Source organism: Mesocricetus auratus, unplaced genomic scaffold (genome assembly GCF_017639785.1).
Source record: "Mesocricetus auratus isolate SY011 unplaced genomic scaffold, BCM_Maur_2.0 Super-Scaffold_100003, whole genome shotgun sequence".
NCBI lineage: Eukaryota > Metazoa > Chordata > Mammalia > Rodentia > Cricetidae > Mesocricetus > Mesocricetus auratus.
The window spans coordinates 89,336,804-89,356,861 of NW_024429188.1; the positions used below are offsets into that span (position 1 = coordinate 89,336,804).

Consider the following 20,058-nt stretch of genomic DNA (forward strand, 5'->3'; position numbering starts at 1 on the left):
TTGTTGACACCCATGGGAGGCCTGCCCTTTTCTGAACAGAAACAGAGGTGGAATGAATGGGGCGAGAGGGGAGGTGGGGTTGGGGATAGGAGGAGAGATGGAAGGGGGAACTGTGGCCAGGATGTAAAATAAATTAATAAATGTAATTAATATAAAAGAAGAGTCTTGATTACTAAGACACTAGTACACTCACTTTTCCTCTCTGGTAGCCACAAGGCTTGACCTGAACAAGTCCTGGAATTGTTAGGGTGGTGAGAGGTCCATGTTTGGTCACTCCTTCAGGTAGGTTGGAGAGTAGGCAACTTGACTCCAGGTCAGCTGGGGTCTCTAGGAATGGCACGGTATGAAAAAGGTCTAGATCACTCACAGGCTGGGCTTCAGTGCAGGCTAATGACCCGAGTCCAGCCTGGGAGTATGGTAATGGTGTGGAATGGGAGCAGTTCTGGGTCACTTTCTGCATGGATGCCCAGTCTGACTAGGATTGGAAGTCGTTGGTTATTCTGAGATTATCTGGGAAATCAAGGTCCTGCAGGCAAGGGTCTAAGCTTCCTGACAAGAACTAGACCTGAAGTGTGAAAATAGTACAAGAGAGCACGGGCTTGATCACTCACCAGGATGGACTGGTTTCCAGACTGCTTCAGTCAAGCCAGGCCCGTGAATGTGAGGATGTAATGAGTCATTCATCAGGATGTGGTGGAATAAAGGCTGTGGCACCCAAGCCATGGCTAGGAAAATTAGTGTTCCTCTGGAAGAATAAGGGTAGAATTGAACTCCAATAAGTCTGGGATAATATGTAGTCTGATCCAGCTAGATCTGGGGGTGTGAGCATGGCTATAACAGGCAGAGTTCATGGGAACTCATCAGGCTTCTTGACAACAGTTTGGCCAGGATGTTTGAGGATGATTTCCGGGGTCAGGGTCTTAATCAATCAATAATGTGGGAAGGTGCCCAGGCTTCTGGACTTTGGAATATGCAGTCAAGGTTTTGGGGCATTCACTAGGTTGGGCTGGTGAACAGGATGATAGGCCACAGATAGCCCTGGGATTTATGCTGATGGCACTTGTGTACAAAAGTCTATATATTTCAACAATGCTTTGTGATCTTAGTTAGGCCTGGTATTGTGATAATGATGAGAAAGGTGGCCCATGGTGCTGTGGTCAAGTGGGGACCAATGAGAGTCATCCTACCCCTCATTGTTCCTCTTGATGAACTTTGTGACAGGTAGTATGGGTAGGTGAGACCACACAGTGGTGGCAATGATGAACACTGAGCTGGTGGACTATGCCTGCAGGGAAAGCTATCATAGAATTCAGAGCCACTGTAGCTATTGTGTTCAGGGATGCTGCATGGTGTTCAGAGATGCAGTGTTGTGGTGTTCAGAGATGCAGTGTTGTGGTGTTCAGGGATGCAGTGTTGTGGTGTTTAGGGATACTGTGTGGCAGGTGACTAAAGAAGTAGTAAGGGAAATCATAAGAAAAGAAAAAGAACTTCTCAAGGAGATTCATCCACTTTGATAGGGTTGAAACTATGGGAGAGTACTGCACCAATAATGATGAAGTTTAACGCTAGAGAATAAAGATGTTTTGCCTACCTAAAGAAGAGGAGGAGAGAGAGGGAGGGAGAGGGGAATGAAGAAGGAAAAGGGATGAGAAGGAATGGGATAGGGGAAGAGGGGTAAGGAGATAAGGAGGAAGGGGATGAGGAGGGAGAGAGTAAGAAAAGGGGTAGGTAGGGGACGAGGGATTAGAATGGAGAGGATATGAGGAGGGAAGGGTGGGGGAGGGATGATAAGGGAAAGGAGATGAGGAGGGAGGGGAGGGCTTTTCTGAAGAAGCAGAACAACATTAACAACAAAATAAGCTCCAGGTTTAATCCACTGTGCAAGCACTCACAAGATAAAGTTTAAAATATTAAATAAGGGGTAAGTAATCAAAGCCCTATCAGGCCCATATGACATGGTCATTATCTGGATGGGGTTGATGCTTTAGTGATGCCAGGAAGTAAAATCTTCCTTGGAGAGGCAAAAAGACAGAAGCTGCCCATTATGGTCTCTTCACTGAGGCTTTCCATATACTCTGTGTCCTCATACCCCAACATTTTTGTGTGTGTGTCTGTTTCTTCCTTTCCACTACTGTGAAGGCGATTATGATGCTGCGGGTTGTAGGGGGATGAAAAGAAAAAAAAGATGTGTAGAGTGAGCCTTCTAATGGAACATCGATGTCAGTAGATGAAAGAGGAGGACGAATTGTCTGAAGAAGTAGAAAGACATTCTTAGTGCAGTGAGTTCCAGGCTGCTCTTCATTTTGAAGAAAGATCAACCAGCAACAGCGGTATCTAGTTTGTCTGTGGATCTTCATTTTGAAGTGGAGGAAGACAGTGAACTTATGGAAAACCAAATGACATCTGCTCTCTGTCCCACCATAAAAAGAAATTGCTACATGATGTTAAACCTTAAACCTGTTCTTCTATCAGGAATTTTTAACATCCTCTATATGTTAAATTATTAAGGGGAAATCCTCCTTCCTTCTCATACTCTATCTCACAGCCAGATCTGAAGTATAGATATTTGTACTGGGTCTTCACTACATGCCAAATCAGTACTTGATTGTTTGTGTGTATAACGCTGTGGTTCAGAATCACAGTGATTTTATTTTATTTTTAATTTGTTTTTACTTTTTGAGATTATAATATAATTAGATCATTTCCCACTTTCCTTTCCTCCCCCAAACTCGTTCATGTTACCCCTCACCCTCACCCTCGATCAAATTCATGGCTTCTTTTGCTTAAGTTGTTGCTAAAAATATGCATTTTCTCTTTATCGCTTCTTTTTTAAATTTTTTATTCATTTTGTATACCAACCACAGTTTCCCCCTCTCCCCTCCTCCTGCCCCCCCCCACCTATTGGTGTGCTCTCTCTAGGGCAGTGGCTCTCAACCTGTGGATCATGACTCCTTTGGGGGTTGAATGACCCTTTCACAAAGGTCACATATCAGATACTCTGTATATCAGATATTTACATTGTGATTCACAACTAGCAAAGTTACAGCTATGAAGTAGCAACAAAAATATTGTATAGTTGGGGATCACCACAACACGAGGAACCTTTAGAGTTGCAGCATTAGGAAGGTTGAGAACCACTGCCCCTAGGAGATACAATGTCTCTTGATCTCAGAACTACACTGTAGTTGCTTGTAGTCCTTTGTCTGGGGTTGAGGCCTTACAAGCTTCCTGCCTTCCAAAATAGCATGTCTATTGGCAGCAGCCTTGTTCAGGAAATGTTTGAGGTAGCTATATACATGTTTGTTTTAATAGCTCTGTTCCTTTAGAAAACCCTAACTAACACAATGGCTTATGAAGGTTTGATGTTTCTTGAGCTTTTGCCTGCCCAATAACATTCTATTTGTTCATGGCGCCGAAATTCTTACATGCTTGTTTATACAAACTACAAGATTTATTATAAATGCTGATAAATAATGGTAACTGAACAATTTCCAGTCCCAAACTGCAGATTCCTCTTTAAGCATCTGTCAGGCAGGGAGGTCCTGAAGTCCCTTCTGAGGACGGAGAACTCTGGCGTGGTTGCATTTACTGATCTTTTAAAGTTCGTGTGTGTTTGTAAAAATAGGTTCCTGTGTTGTTGGTAGCTTCCAGTAGTGTAGACAGCGCAGAGCCCTTGGGCCTTTGTCCTGCCAATGGAGGGACATGGTTCTCTGTGGTTCCCTCTACAGTCACTTTCTGCCTTTAACCCAGGCACCACCTCCTCAGGCCAATTATTGAGATTCTGCACTCTTCCTACTATCAGTTTCTTTTCTCACTACCCACTTGCAGACATGAATCACTTATTCCATGACAGCCCCATACAGGCTTGGATCATGGCTGACTAGCTGGGACAAATGTGACAGTGTTTCTCCCATGAAAGGTCTCTTCCTTGTACTTCAGCGTTTTCAGCCTCAGGGGTCACAGGTGCCAGATTCCCAAATGCAGACACAAAATAGACTGTGTGGTCTTTAATTTTAGTATTTTAGAACGTCAAATTCACTCTTTGAAAATTCTAAATACAGAATGCAGGCCCATCCTAATACACACATCACTGTGACACATAACATACTTATATTATCCAGCTCCCTGATGCTGAAGCCATGACATGAGGCACTACATCCTACATGTTTGATTTGATAATGAGATTTTCTCAGTTAAAGTGACATTTTAAAAATTTAGATGATACTCATCCTCATAAACAATTGCGGCAAGAACTAATTGTGGTAATAATATTACAACTTCACAAATGACAATTTGAAATTTCTTTACTACCACCACTAACTCCCCCACACCATCATCACCACCACTACACACACACACAGCACCAACAATATATACACACACCATCACCACCACTACACACACACAAACACACACACGCCACCACCACCACAACTCCCACTACACACACCACAACTCCCACTATACACACTACAACTCCCACTACACACACCACACACACACATACCACCACCACTATACACAGACACATCATCATCACTACCACCACCACTACGATGGGTGATGTCCTTAGACTTAAATTTTGAAGTCAAAGCATTTTCGAAATACACATGTTATATCAATCCAGCAACATTTATACTCAAATGCCTTTCAGCAGTTGTTGCTTCTATCTCAGCAATCAAACAATGAAAAGACAACACAATAACATACAGTATCCAGACTCTCTGTATTTTCCAATTTTATGTGTTTTTTTAAATTACACTACTTCTTTTATATTTATTTTTTCATTTTTTTGAGACAGGGTTTCTCTGTGTATTTCACTTGTTCTGGAATTCACTCTATACCCCTATACACACACACACACACACACACACACACACAAACTCTCTCTCTCTGTCTCTAACACACACACACACACATCACCACCAATACAAACACACACCACCACCACCAGCACTAGACACACACATACACCACCACAACCACTATACACACTCACATTCACACCACCACTACACATACACACACTAACACCATCACCACAACTACTGCACGCACACATACATGCTACCACCAACACCACTACACATATACACCACCTCAACCACGACACACACACTCACCCATACCAACACCACCACTACATACACACAAACACCACCACCACCATTATACACACACCACAACAACCAATAGACACACACCACCACTAGACACACCCAACCACATACCACCACCTACACCACCACACACACACTCCACCACCACCACCAACACTATACACACACCACCACCAATATACACACACACCACAACTATTACTTACTAACACACCACCACCACTACACACACCATCACCAATACAACTACTATACACACACACATTCATCACTACCACCACCACCACCACTACCCCCCACACCACCACCACTATGCACACACACACACCACCACGACCACTTTACACACACACACAACCACCGCTATGCACACACACACACACACCACCACCACCAATATGATGCAGGATATACTTAAAAAGACTCTTAAAATTTGAAGTCCAAGCTTTTTCAAAATGTGTATGTTGAATTAATCCAGCAGCATTTATAACTACATGTCTTTTAGCAGTTTTAGCAGTCTTTATTCTTTTCTCAGCAATCAAACAATTCAAAGACAACACAATAACATACAGTATCCAGACTGTATTTTTCATCTTTATATGACTTTTTTATTATTGTATTTCTTTGACTTTTAATTTTTTCAGTTTTTGAGACACGGGTTCTCTGTGTACTTTTACCTGTCTTGGAATTCACTCTGTACCACTACACACACACACACACACATACACAAACACCACTACACACACATGAAAACACCACTACCACTACTAACACACCACACACCACCACTAGCATCACCACCAGTAGCAGCACCACTATGATGGGGGGATGTCCTTATACTTAGATTTTGAAGTCAAAGCATTTTGAAAATATACATTTTGGATTAATCCAGCAGCATTTATAATCAAATGTCTTTTAGCAGTTGTTACTCCTTTCTCAGCAATCAAACAATTCAAAGGCAACAAAATAACATACAGCATCCAGACTGTGTATTTTCCAAGTTTATGTGGTTTTTATTATTACTCTACTTCTTTTATATTTATTTTTTTTCATTTTTTGTGACAGGGTTTCTCTGTGTACTTTCACCTTTCCTGGAATTAACTGTGCACCACTACACACAGACACCACCACCACCACTACACACACACACACCACTACACCACTACACCACACACACACACACACACCACTACACCACTACACACACACACCACTACACCACCACCACACACACACCACTACACCACTACACACAAGCATCACAACAACCACCACCACCTCCGTACACACACATCATCACCAGTACACACATACCACCACTTTCCACAGACACCACTAACCACAGACACCACCACTACCACCACCACCACCACCACCACACACACTCACACACAAAACATTCATAATTCTCCAAGGAAAGGGAGAAGAATTATCATGCTCTGGCACTGTGTAATAAAGCAACAATGTTTTCTTGTGATAACAGCATAGAAATTAAGTGGTTTTGTTGTTTTTTCATTTTTGGAGATAAAGCCTTACTGGGTAGCTCTAGCTGTCCTAGAACTCAGTTCGTAGGCTACATGGGGTTGTTCTCAAACTCACAGAATTCCACCTGCCTGTGCCTCTTAAGTGCTGGGATATAAGGTGTGCCATCTCACCTTATATTTATTTACTGCATATGATTTTATTTGTTTTATGGTTTTATTTACTACATATGATTCAATCAATAAACCTTTCGAAATGATCCACACAAGATAGTTACTGACAATCACAGTAATTAAGCCAATTAAGAGTATAAGAGTCCTTTAATAGTGGTCAAGTGAAGAGTTAAGTTAATGCCTCCAAAATGTCTCTTGATTCCAAAGCTCCGGAGTATAGCATTTCCAAATACAAAAGTAACAATTACATCAGTGTTGGGGGGGATGCAGTAACCTTGTAACATATGTCTTTTTTCAGAGCTTAGCCTTTTCCAGAATAACACAATTATTTTTGATTTACACTTCATCTAGTTATTTTAATTTTATGTTTTACCTTGGATGTTCATTAGTTATTTTGGTAGTATGTCTGAAGCATGGTCATGGACAGCCCCAAAGTGTTTCCAAAGCAGATATGGCTATTGAGGGGTGGAAGCAGAGTAGTGTCTAGCCAGACACAAAATGGAGTCAGGACAAGATGGTATTAGCTTAGTCACTTCATTCCCCCGTTTCTTTTCATTGCTTTGAAACCCTTGATCACAGCTAAGGGGTAAATATTGGATCCTTAGAATCATTCACTTAACTGAGGCATCTTTGATGAATTTTAAGAGGCAATTTACTATGCAAGAGAGTCCTGTGACAACAAAAGAGGAGTAAAGGGTCAGCTAGGACAGTGAGGAGGGTTGTGAATGCTAATGAAGCAGTTTGTGGTGCCAGAAGTCATTAGATGATGTTGTCTCTTATCTAAATTATGTCTAACCTTTGAAAAATAGCATTGACAAGCCATGATTTATTAGCATAGAAGCAACAAGCCTCACCTAGTGTCACACAAAGTCCTCCCTGGGACATGTACAGTTCATGGATATGCGACTAGTCAACTCACTGTGCTTTTAGCTCCTGTGTGAGCCTTGAGGGCCCTGCCACAGCTAAGTTTACTGTTTTTACAAACTGCACCTACTAGACTCCTGCTTGTTCCCAAGTCATACTTCGTTCATGTCACTGCCATTGGGATCTAGGTTGCCTACAGGACTCAGGTGGCCCCTCGCAACCCCAACTGTCTAGGTCACCTGAAGGTCCTTCCCCACAAGTATATGTGCATCATGTCTGTTGCTGCACAGAAGACAAGCCTGGCTTCCTCAAACAGTAGGTGCCTTAATGCTAGGTACTCCTTGAGCAGAGGCTGAAATCAGCTCGAATTCTCCAGGTCACCCGTGGTGACCTACATTCACACATTGGACTCACACATGCTTTCTCTCCTTGGTACCTACTGGTGCTTTGCTTACAGATGTGAGTGGTAGGTAAGGGGCAAGCTAAGGATGAGCTATGCATGCATCATGTCCTCAGCTGCACAGAAGGCAAACGTGGCTTTCAGGAACACCGGGTGCCTTGATGCCAGCGGAGGAGCTAGGAGAAAAGAAAGTTGAGGATGTGAGGCGTGGTGAACAGGCAGAACTGTGCTTTTAGAGTACATTGGCACATGGAGCCAGCACAGAGACTGTGGAATTTCCTGAATAGGGAGGACCCCGAGGAAGGGATGGCACTTGGTTGCAAATTGAGAGAAGGGTAGAAACTTACATTGAGCGTAGGAACTTTGTGCGGAAATTGGAAAGCCTTCTCATAAAGCACACTCTCCAAATTCACAGCCTAAGATTTCTACAGGCTGGAATTCATGTTGACATCACAATGTAAGGACCTATTTACTCAGTATTTCTGTCTGAACTCTAAAGGGCTGGGAGCTTTCTTCCTGATGAATCCCAAAATCCCCTTGTGACCACATGGACAAAGGTCAAACATGTTAATTAAAAAATACTCTCTTGAAGATGTTTTTATTTATTATTAAGTAGCAAGTTGGAATTGAAAAATCCTAAATTAAGAAAATTATGAAATTTAATCTAAAAAGAATCACATAGTTTAATTTCAGAGTAGTCTTGGAAACACGAGACAACTGCAAATAAACAACCCAGTTTAGTGATGTTATCTAAGGATGTTTGACGGAGTTCACTTGTAATGTCCTACCTAGTGGTAGTCACAACCAAAACTGCTTATGCCACATGTGGTCCAGATCTCCTTGAATATCAAGCACTTTGAATTGAGAGAATAATAGCTCACTTGTTGAATAAAATCTTTTCATAAAAATCACTCCATACACAAGTTCAAGAATGTACAAAATAGACAACTTTGGACTACATAATTTTCAGTTCCCCACTTGGGGGACATAGTCAAGTGGTGAATCACAGTATCCTCAACACAAGTGAGGGCCTGAGTTCTACCATTTAGCATTGCAAAAGAAAGGTGGGTAGAGTACCACACTAATAGTGTTTCTAGTGTGCTGGATGGGACACCATTCTTAATCATCTCTCAAATACTAAGTGTAATGCTTTTGTCCTGCAGTGGGGGCTCCCTGTAGCCTTGACACAGATAACCTTGCATGCACATTACAGTGCTTCAGAATTTCAGGCAGGTCAGAATTCCCATGCAACTCTCCTCTCTCAGAGAGATGAACACCAATATTCAGAGAAATAAAGGACTTGTCTCCTATCAAGTTGCCAAGTCTCTCCAAAACTTTAATATGCAAAACCCTTACTGTGATTCCATGCAATGAAGGAGGACTTCAAATAATTTTTAAGACTTGTGGGAGAAAATAAACACGGGAGCCTATCTGACTGTGAATGATTTTGGCTAGACAGGATACACCTGCATGCCTGGAAAAAGGATAACGCTTAGGAAACACAAACAGTACAAAATCACAGGACTACGGGGTAGCATACAGGCAGAGCTCACGAGGGCATGCCTACTCAAAACCTCCATTCAACATTCACAAATAATCTTTGAATATTCAGTTTCCTGGTGAGAAGCCTCATGAATACCAAAGATATTAATAACTCACAACTCTCAGACTCTCGATCCCCGACCCCTGACCTCTGATCCCTGGCCCCTGATCCCATCAGATTCCTCCTAAGGAATCTTGTCAGGAGAAAGGGTAGACACTCCTCTCCTGAGTGTGGACAGCCTCAAGTAGTCAACCCTAAGCACATGGACATGGGAGCAACATTAAATGGACTCCCTAGATCCTACTTATGTACGAATAAAGAAGAGGTCACACACTCAAGAGGAATTGGAGGAGCAGACACAGGAAAAGTGGGAGGAGGATGGGAAGGGATAGAAATGATGTAAATACAGTACTCATACATGAAATTCTCAATTAAGACAATTTAAAAAGTCAAACACAGGCTCTGAGATGCCAGCTCATCCCTACTGGGAGATGTGAGGGAGAGGCAGAAGAATCTGTGGAAACTCAGGAACTAGCCCGCCTTGCTTATATAGCAGGGAATCCAACAGACCCTGTCTCAAACAAGATGGAAGGCACCCAAGGTCGTCTGCAGACCTCCACATGGGTGCCTAGATAGCTGGGCACCCACCACATATCCATAGACTCACTAATTAAAAGAGGTAAACTAAACTCAAAGGCTTCACTTCTAATAAGTCATACTGGGGAGCAATTGTATAAATGTGGCAAAGCCTTAAGTTCCCATTCAACTCTTATTCATACTAGACAGAAACTATACAAATGTAAAGGTTATGGAAAAGCCTTCAGAACGAATCCAGTCCCCTAGCTCTAGTTCTTTTGTTGTGAACCAAGACAACCTTCCTCTTAGACTTAGTAAGTACTTGGATACTATGTTTGATAACAAGAGATATAGAAACCATAGAATGTTCCCTTTCAGCACCAACCAGTGAGAACAGGCTACCTGCAAGTAACAGACAAAACCTTAGAAACCACCAATGCTCCCGTCTGTAGCCAACCAATCAAAATTACTAACAAACCAGTTGCCCTGACTCTGGGAAATTCCCCTAATTGTTCCCCTAATATCAACCAATCAGGATCAGACCCATACCTACTGAGGTAACTCTGTGATTTTTTTCCTTTAAAATTCTGCCAATAGACAAGGGACTTCACTCCCTCTGGAGGCTGCTGCATCAGCCTGCTAGATGGAGTTCCTACCAGTAGGATTAAACAATAGAGCCTTGCATTTGCAGTTTGGTAAGTCTGTCCCTTGGTAGTCTCTTGGGGTCTTCGAGACTTGGGCACAACAAAATGACATAATAGAATTCTCTCATTTTAGGGAGGTGAATACCATAGTGAGAGAAACAGAGTTCTCTGACAGCCATACAGTGAAATTTTTGTAACACAGTAGGATCTGTGACATTTGAAAGCTTACTTGGAGTTAGCACAGTTAGATATTTAACAGTTTGAAGATGAACATGAGACCAAGCTGATGGTGAATAGTTTGGGCTAGACAAGAGAGACCTGAATGCATAGCAAAATGAACAAGTGTCAGGGCACATGAACAGCATGTAAACACAGGACTGCCATGGGGACACAAGGTCAAAACATGGAACAGGCAGAGGCTCATGAGGGCAAGCTTGCCCCAAACCTCCAATTTGGAAATCATCTGTGAACATTCTGTTTATTAGTCAGAGACCCCATGGATACTACAAAGGCTCATGACAGCCTCCTCAGTCCCTGACCCCAGCAAGTTCCAGCAGACTCTTTCTAAAGGACATGCCAGGAGGAATCATGGTAGAGACTCCTCTCCTGAGGGTGGACATATCAGACACCCCTTATTTTCCTGAGGTTGTGTAAGACATGTTTTTAAAAATCCATGTGAACTTTTAAAAATCGATTCCTTGATTGCTTACAGCTTGGTGCATTGTAGATAAAGGGGTAGATCCCAGAGCCGGCAGGCTGCTAAAGCAGGAATCTCCAGCCTTCATGGTGATGCCGAGCAGGGAAGGGTCCTTGACTTTTGCAGCATATGAGTTTCCAAAGAGGACACAGCCACTTTCCCATTTCACTGCTAGGGTTTCCTTGGACTCTAATCAAAGTCAAGGAAGAGAGGAGGAAAGAGATAAAATCAAGAGTAAGAGAAAAAGGAACTAGGAAGGGCAGGGTGCTCTGAGGCAAGGAGAGGACGAGCAGTGTGTGTGTGTTGGAGGACGTAGCAGGTGGTAGCACTGGGCCTAAGGCCTGAATGGTGGCTGGATGTGTCTGACCCTCAATGTCCTTGTCTATGAAATGGGGATCACTATGAGATTTATATTAAAGGTCAAAGAGGTGAGTAGATAGTGTCACTGCCCTCTTACTTCAGCTCTATGAAACTAAATGTCACCAAATACTTTTCATCTCAATATTCAGATCAGGATCAGGCCCAGTGAGCCTATGTCAGAATGTGTCAGAAGTGATAGGCATTCCATTTGATAATCTCAGTCCAAACCAAAATCTTCGTATGAAACTTATTGGTCATTTTACATTCACAACCAACTGAACTTCACTCATGTTCTTGAGAATTGTGTCGCCATACAAATCAGGGTTATCAAAACAATTCAGGTCAAAGCTTCCAGTGTTCAAACTCTACCTCAGATGCTGGTTTTAAGCCACTTCTCTTCTGGGGAAAATGACAATGAAGCTGAAATCACTTCAAAAGCCAAGGATCCTAAATGGTCTGGTATTCCGTAGCATGTTAATTATCAAACTAGTATACAGTGAGATTGTGCTATGCTAGAAAGTTTGATTTTAAAATATTCTGTTTGAGGGACTACAGGGATGACTCAGCTGTTAAGAGCATTTCCCTCTCTTGCAGAGGACCTGAGTTTTGTTCCCAGCACTCAGAAAGGCCACAACATCCACCTGCCATTCTAGTTATATGGGATCTGATGTCCTCTTCTGGCCTCTAAGAGTATATGTACATATGTGAGCGTGCGTGCACACACACACACACACACACACACACACACACAGTAAATCTTTCAAAAGAATCTGTCTGAGATGCTGACTTGATATTCTTTTTTTTCTTTTTTGTCACACAAATCAATCTTCATTGAAAACTGAAGTATTAATACATAACAGGTCCTTTTACAATCAATGTGCTCTCAATGATCTTAAATCTGAGCTCATATATTTATCAGAGTCCATAAATATTTAAACTATGAACTTACACCCAATTGAACTGGCTCAGGATGGTTACTCTGCACATTGCATTTCAATGCCTAGAAAGCTCAAAGAAGAAACAAGGAATGAATTTAACACTGATAGACAATGCTGACTTAAGCTTTTAAAAAAGTGCCAAGAAAACCATGTTTTAAAAGAGTGTTAATAATAAAAATTTTAAAAGGAGAATGTTTTCTGTTCAGTGAAATCTGTCAGACTTCTTGGAGCATCCAGCTGGTACAATAACTATGCTAGGAATCAGTTCCTAATTTAGCCTATCTGGTCTATTCTACTGCCCACAGTCTGTACTAGATACACCAACTGGCCTACTCTGGGAGCTGCCTGCTATACCAACCAGGCCCCTACCTTGTTCAATAGAACTACTTCAGTCCCTGGACAGGAAAGCTGTTCCTGTCTCTCACCTTTATTTTAATAAGATTTATTCCACAGGGTTTCTGTCCTTCAAGAGAACAAGGAATATGGAAGAGAAGAATTCTCTAAGACATGGGGACTCATTTTTGCTGTTCCTACTGAGACTACATCATCCCCTTTTGTTGGCACTGCATGAATTGCAGAAAATTGGGCAAGAGTAAACAACTCAGAGGAAATATGTTGGCTTGGGAGAGTAAGCTCTGTGTTCCACCCATCAGCCAGCAGCACTCCTAACCTCAGCAACCCTCAGAAAGCACCAGAGGGCAGAACCAGTAGCTGCCACAACTGTTACTGCACCCTGGAAACTTCTGTGCCATCAGTAGTACCAGGTATACCATGAATACAGATGTCAGTTGCATGAGTGAATGTAGCCCCACAATCATATACTCCAATATTCAGTAAGGAGAGCTGAGGAGAGCCCCAGTGTTATATCTGATGCTAACAAGCCTCTCCTGACCATAGGCACACTCACAAGGCAGCTCAAATCTCCCTAGGAATGAGTTTCCTCTAACTGTAATATGTCCCCCAAGAAACATGCTATCTGCTCCTTCAGCCTCCTGTCAGAGCAGTATAACATAACCAGATACAGCAGGGCACCCAGTGCATGGCCAAGGAAAAGTAGCACACTCAGTAGCCAGGAACCCAATCTGGAACCAGGGACCCTCGCACCTGCTAGAAATACCGTCTTGGCAGAACACTCAAGAAGACAGTACCTGAATAGCAACTGATATGCCAATAGCCACTCAACGCAATCAATGTTCTTCAAAGGCAGACCACGAGACAAAGATTCTGGAAGTACTTTCATGCCTGTATCCTAACTGGCCCAATCCTGATGGTGACCTTATTTCTCAAGAGTCAGGGAGCTCACACATTGCTCAACACTCAACAACTAAGACTCCACAGAACTGCAAACTGCAGCAGCACAGGAAGAAATCCCCCCAGTCTCAGCGAAGGCAGCAAAGAATTGAAGTGACTAAGTTAATGAACACCATCCTGTTCTGACTCCGTTTTGTGACTGCTTAGATAGTTTTTAGCCCTCCACTTTCTTTCCCCAATGTTCACGTCTGCCTTGATAACACATTTGAGATTTTCATGGCCTTATTATCCAAAATTGACAAGTTATGATCAAAATTACTACTATGCTCTAACCCCATCATTGATGTAAATTGTGGTCTTTGTTGGTTTTGCCTTTTAAAACTCTATATCCATGAGCTTGGGCACCAAGAGACTTTTCAGAGGCTCAAGCCCATTTTTGGTCTGGCCATCAATAAAAAGGACTGAAAACCTTTAATTGGCTTAGTCAGCATGATTGTCAATAACTGTCATTACAAGAATAAACTTGCAAAAATGTGTGCCCTTAACAATGATGTCCATGTTCACATATCAAGCCTGTTTCCTGCCGTTCCTTCTAAAAGAATTCAGCTAAAGGACCCTAGTCTGGAATGTCACATATGTGAAAAGCACACTTTCTTAGAATGTTCCTCAGTATTTTAGGGATACCTGTGCAGCAATGTAATGGAATACTGACCCAAGTTCTGTTTCTTCATTTTCCTGAAACTGGATGTTCCTGAACTCCCCACCTGTGACAGTTTGTTACTATCTGTTTGCCCAGCGTGTCATCTGATAGCTAAGATCTTTCACCAGCTGATTTCATAGCCGATGCTCTGATAGTTTCGAACCAGAAAAGAATTCCACACATCTGAGTTGTACAACACAGAAGGTTTGACAGTTACTCAATCCAACTTCAAAGAGAAAAGGAGTATTAAAAAGTTACAGGGCAAGTGTGTGAAGCTGATGTCATCAGCCGGAGGGGCTGCGATCTCAATACTATTTCTCCTGAGAACTTGGGGCCTGTGGAAACACCCTGGGTGCAGCTGTAAGCAGGCCCAAAGACATGCCCGCTACTGGCAAATAACTCTACCCTTTACAGTCAGGGATATGGGTATGTTTCTATGTGTGTGAGGGGCAGGGGGCGGGGCTTTTTCAAACATATGCTAAAATCATGGGTACATTCCTTCCCTTCGTCTGTGATTATTCACCTGGGAAAACTAACTTCTATCTGCTTGACTCTAGAAAAACATCGGTACCATCAACACTGCAAAACTTCCCTCACAAGGATGGGCATGCCAACACGAAGTACAGGAACAGATACAAGTTTGTGATTACACAAATGTTTCTGTCTCTGTACTGTGTGTTTTCTTCCTCTCTCGGCCCCGTCTTCTCTCTCCCCTTTCTCCTCTTTCTCTCCCGTGCCACACACATGGAATTTCGTACTCATGAGGCAATTCAACATACTCATTAGTAAATATTCTGTGTTCATGGACATTAGGAACAAGGAATCTTTTATTATTTACACTGATCCATGCAGAAATCTATATAAATTTTCTAAATAATAAAAGACTCATGGAAAGTTTTACTATAAAAATAACGTTTCCCAAAGGCTCAATATTCAGGTGGTCCACCCTCTAGTCTAGCTGACTGTTAATGAGGTGACATCCACACCGATGTGGATGTCCTGATCCAACTGCCAGAGACAAGGTCAGAATCCCCTTCCAAACCACGCCTCCTCACTTAAATTGGGTTGACTAAAACAGCCAGTATCCCCATTGGCGGAGCCCAGAGTGCCATCATACCCTGCACTTTTGACCAGAAACACTCTCAAAGGTTAAAATTGGGCCTATCCAAGCAAAAAGAACCTCTTGATGTCTTACATTCATGCTCAGGTTGCACACTCAAAATCTTTCCCACGACAGATCCTGACCGGCAAGTTCATTCCAGGGTTGTGTGGCCATTTCCCCTCTCCACATCCACTTGGCGCTGAGTGCCTTCAACTACAGGAAAAGGTGGCAGAAGACGCTCATAGGCCTGTGTTTCCAGTTGTCTCTGTATTTCTCAGGGACGGGGCACGATTCTCCAAGTTAAATAAAGCAGAAGACAACACTGCTTCAGGGTGGCTGCATCTCTTTGACATCCTCCCTCCTAGGAAGACATGTTAGTTCTACCCTGGACTTCCCCAGCTATCTGAACAGATACACAAAACAACCTGTAACACATGTAGTGGGCACTCAAACGACAGAGACACCACTCTGCTGACACATGGGGCTCCCTTCATCCAAGCTGATAAGTCCTGTGTAGAGCCTGCCCCCAGCCCATACCCAAGCTGAAATGGAGGAAAGGGGCTCCACTATACCTGCTGCGGCTCTAGACCCATTGCAGGCTCACACTCTCTCTCAGTCCCTGAAGCTCCCACTAGGTGTAGCCAGTGTCAAAGAAACAGGTTACTAAAAACACAAGTCCACATGCCTGAGCAGCAACCCTCATCCTCTCAAGAGTCTCTCCAGTGCTCCAAATGCTGCAGGAGGACATTCCCTTGCACACTAGTAACTTTGACACTCAGCATGCATTACAGTAGTGCCCGAGTGACACAGGTTGTAGAACACTGTGTTTTGCGTCAGTCCTTGCAGGTAGATTGAGAAAAGTTTGTTTTTTATAAAGATGCATTTGACTAGATATGATTCAGAATACATTAATATTTCCTTTTAACAATTACAGTTAGCTAAACAAATGTCAGACAGTCCACAAAACAGGATTTGTTTTAAAACCAACCTGTGGGGTTAGTTGGAGACTACTGGGCTAGGACCTGCTGGGCTGGGACACAGTTGTGTTCAGCTCCAAGCATTGAGAAGAAAGTTCTAGTTGGAGGTACAAGGCCTGTAGCACCAGGGGCACATAGTTGTAGGTGAGTGCTTCTGGGTCCTGGTATGTGAGGACAGTGACTAGGTGAGGGGCAATAGGAGTTGTAGAATGAGCAGTTTGCTGTCAAGGCCACTGTGGTTGCAGCAACCATGCCCATGGTGACCCTATTGTATCTAGGAGGAGGGCTGGGAGTAGATTAAATGCTGCTGGCATGCCACTGGGTACCTATGGTGTGGTGAGTGACATGAGGGATACTTCGTGCAGTGGTTGGGTATACTATGCTCCTTGTTGGGCATAAGGACTCTGCTGGGGGTTGGCACTTCTCAGGGGGTACATAGCCATTTGGTAGAGACTGAGGAAGGAGGAGTATGGTGGAACAGCCCCTCTGATAGGGGAACAGACACCTTGTAAGGTGTGCCAGGAGTATAGCCTGGATTACCAATTCCTTTTGCATTTGCATTGGGAACCCCAGGAGAACCAGGTCTATAAACCGAATTAATGATTTCAAGAATATGACCTGACCAGTACGTGCCCATCAGAGCCATCACTGTATGTGACACTGAGTTGATTTTTATTTTAAAAAGAATCACTACATAAATTTTGACCTGGAGTTAGGATAGAACGGGAATGTGTTTCCAGATGGAAGGGTGGAGGGCTCATGAGGCCTCATCCTCTCCTTAGTTTAAGCCTATAGAGGAGAAAGCATTTTTCCTGAGTGATAAAGTCAATGTCAAATTGTCTATGTACCCACAGATAATCCGTCAACCACGCAAAAATAAGTAACCCTGATTAAATCCAGTGAGTCGTACGACACAGTGCATTAGTGTAGACGGGGAGTAGTTGGGAAGAGAAGTGGATCAATGAGAAAAGAAGAAATGGTAATTGCGTAGTGCACGTGATCAAAATACATTTTTATGTATGAAGTTGTCATGATGAAATCCATTGTTATGTGTAATTATATGCTAATTAAAAAGTTAAAAAGCAACATACAACATATTCATGTGTGAAATTTAAAAAAATGATTTTAAAGAGAAGTCTTAATTGAAACAAAAACAATCTAGAGCTGTAGTTTTTGAAGAACTATGAACTATTGATATGATTAATTAAACTACTTGTGTAGACATTTAAATCGCATGATTTATTAAGAGGTTTTAAAATGTTGTTTGCACATGATATTAAATTATGTTTATTTTTCCAGAAGTATGAATTTATTTCATCTTCAACTAAGTGTATCACAAGTTTAGGAATGGATTCAAGGAATAAATTGCTATGATAGTATCATGGATCAGTGCTTATAGATCTGTATGACTTAGATATTTCTAATATTCACCATTCAAGTTACACATCATTAATCAGATTTACTGATGCCAACACTAGTCCTTAAATAGCTGTCAAACATGATCAACATTTTTGACATTGTGACAAAGCATTTTTATCTATAAAGTTCATATTTGATATCTGTGCAATTGAGTTACAAAAATAATTATTAACAAGACATTAAATTATATTTAAACAAGAGTCTAAAAATATTTCCAAAAATCTATAAACCTATAGATTTTTCTGCCTTCTTGAAATACAAATTTATATAATGCAGCATGTTCAGCATGGACAATTACAAAATTAAAATATTGATTAATTATTCATAACACTGAAGATGCTGAACCTGGAGAGATGGCTCAGCAGTTTAAAAGCACTGACTACTCTTATATAGAACCTGGGTTGTGTTCACCGCACCCATACGTCAGCACGGAACTGTCTGTAATTCTAGTTGCACGGGAATCTGGTGCTTTCTTGTGGCCTCTATAGACACTGCATACACAAGCAATGCGTACAAATATGCTGAACACTGCAGACAAAATACTCATATACATTTTTTAAAGGAAAGAATAAAGCACCGAAGGTGTTCTATATCCCACAGTACCAAACATTCATATATAATTTAGTAGAAAAAATTAAGAGTTCAGATTTAGTTTGCCAAGCAGCCTTCTAGAAGCTTTCTCATTCCCTTAAGCATTGGATGGGTGTCCAAAGTGGTCCAGATCCCATCCCCAAGGGCTCAAGGCCTACACACTTGCAAGGCCCATGGTGAGCCTGCTCTGTCTGACATGCCTGCTCCTGGTCTTGGGACTGGAACATTCTTTTTCAGTCCTTGGGTCACTTCAGCCAAATCTCTCTGAAACTGATTGAAACCAAGGCCCTATGCACCTCTTCACCCAATTACTAGGGTTGTTTCTTATGCCCCTGTGTGATTTCTTAAGTACCCAATATCCCCTGCAAGGACAAGACCACCTGCAGCAGCGTCGAAGAGCTTGCAATCCTGTAGAATCCCTGACATTGAAATATGGACGCTTCTCATTTCCCTCCCTCCCTGCCTCCTGCCCTTTCCATGCATTCCTTCGCTCCATCCAAGTGCAGTGCTTTCCCAATCCTACTCCCTTACATTCTCAGCTTCCCCTCTCCCTTCATGAAGTGTCCTGGTCTGCCTGCTCACCCTGATTTCCCCTGTCTGAGGCAGACATGGTTAGCACCTCAGACTCACCGGACTTTTCCTCCATTTTAATCAAATGGTGTGTTTTTATTCCCCTGCTTTCCTGAGGTCATGGAGGGAGGAGCCTGCTTCCAGACACTCAGAGTTGTCAGCGCTGACAGACGTCTAGATGGATGACCAAACTCTCCACCATCTCTCCTGGGCTCTTTGAGACTGGGCCTGGACTCTGCACTTGCGACTTTGTGTCTGCCTCGGCCAGGTTTAGCAAAGCTCACACTCAGTCAGTTGCACTGTCCCGCACCGCCTAGCACTCCTGACTCTGCTCTGCATCCTCATCCTTGCACACACCCTGTCTGGACTGACTTTGGCAGAGTATGTTTACTTGCCAGAATTCTCCCTCACTATAGGGGATCCTGTGAGTAGTTTGCCACCCACAGTCCCCACACTACCCATTAGCTATGAATTCTTACTTTTACAGTTTACACTACAGTGGATATCAATCCCACACCCACTTCCCCACATTAAGTTACACACCTGGTAGCCTAATGGACCTCAGACAATGAAGAGGTTAGACAGCCTCTGATTTGAGCTTGGCCTTGTACTCAGCACCTCTCCTTCATCTGTTTTGATAGCTCCCCTGGA

At 42.6% G+C, this 20,058-nt stretch overlaps 1 long non-coding RNA gene and 1 pseudogene across 1 annotated transcript; one reads left to right on the forward strand and one right to left on the reverse strand.

Moving 5' to 3' along the window:
- Window positions 1-10,749: 10,749 nt before the first annotated feature.
- LOC121139865 lies at window positions 10,750-14,523 on the forward strand. Its single transcript, XR_005876696.1, has 2 exons — window positions 10,750-10,853; window positions 13,251-14,523. It is a non-coding gene; the product is annotated as an uncharacterized LOC121139865 (long non-coding RNA).
- Window positions 14,524-16,865: 2,342 nt separating this feature from the next.
- On the reverse strand, window positions 16,866-17,473 carry LOC110343400 (annotated as a pseudogene).
- Between the last annotated feature and the right edge of the window lie 2,585 nt (window positions 17,474-20,058).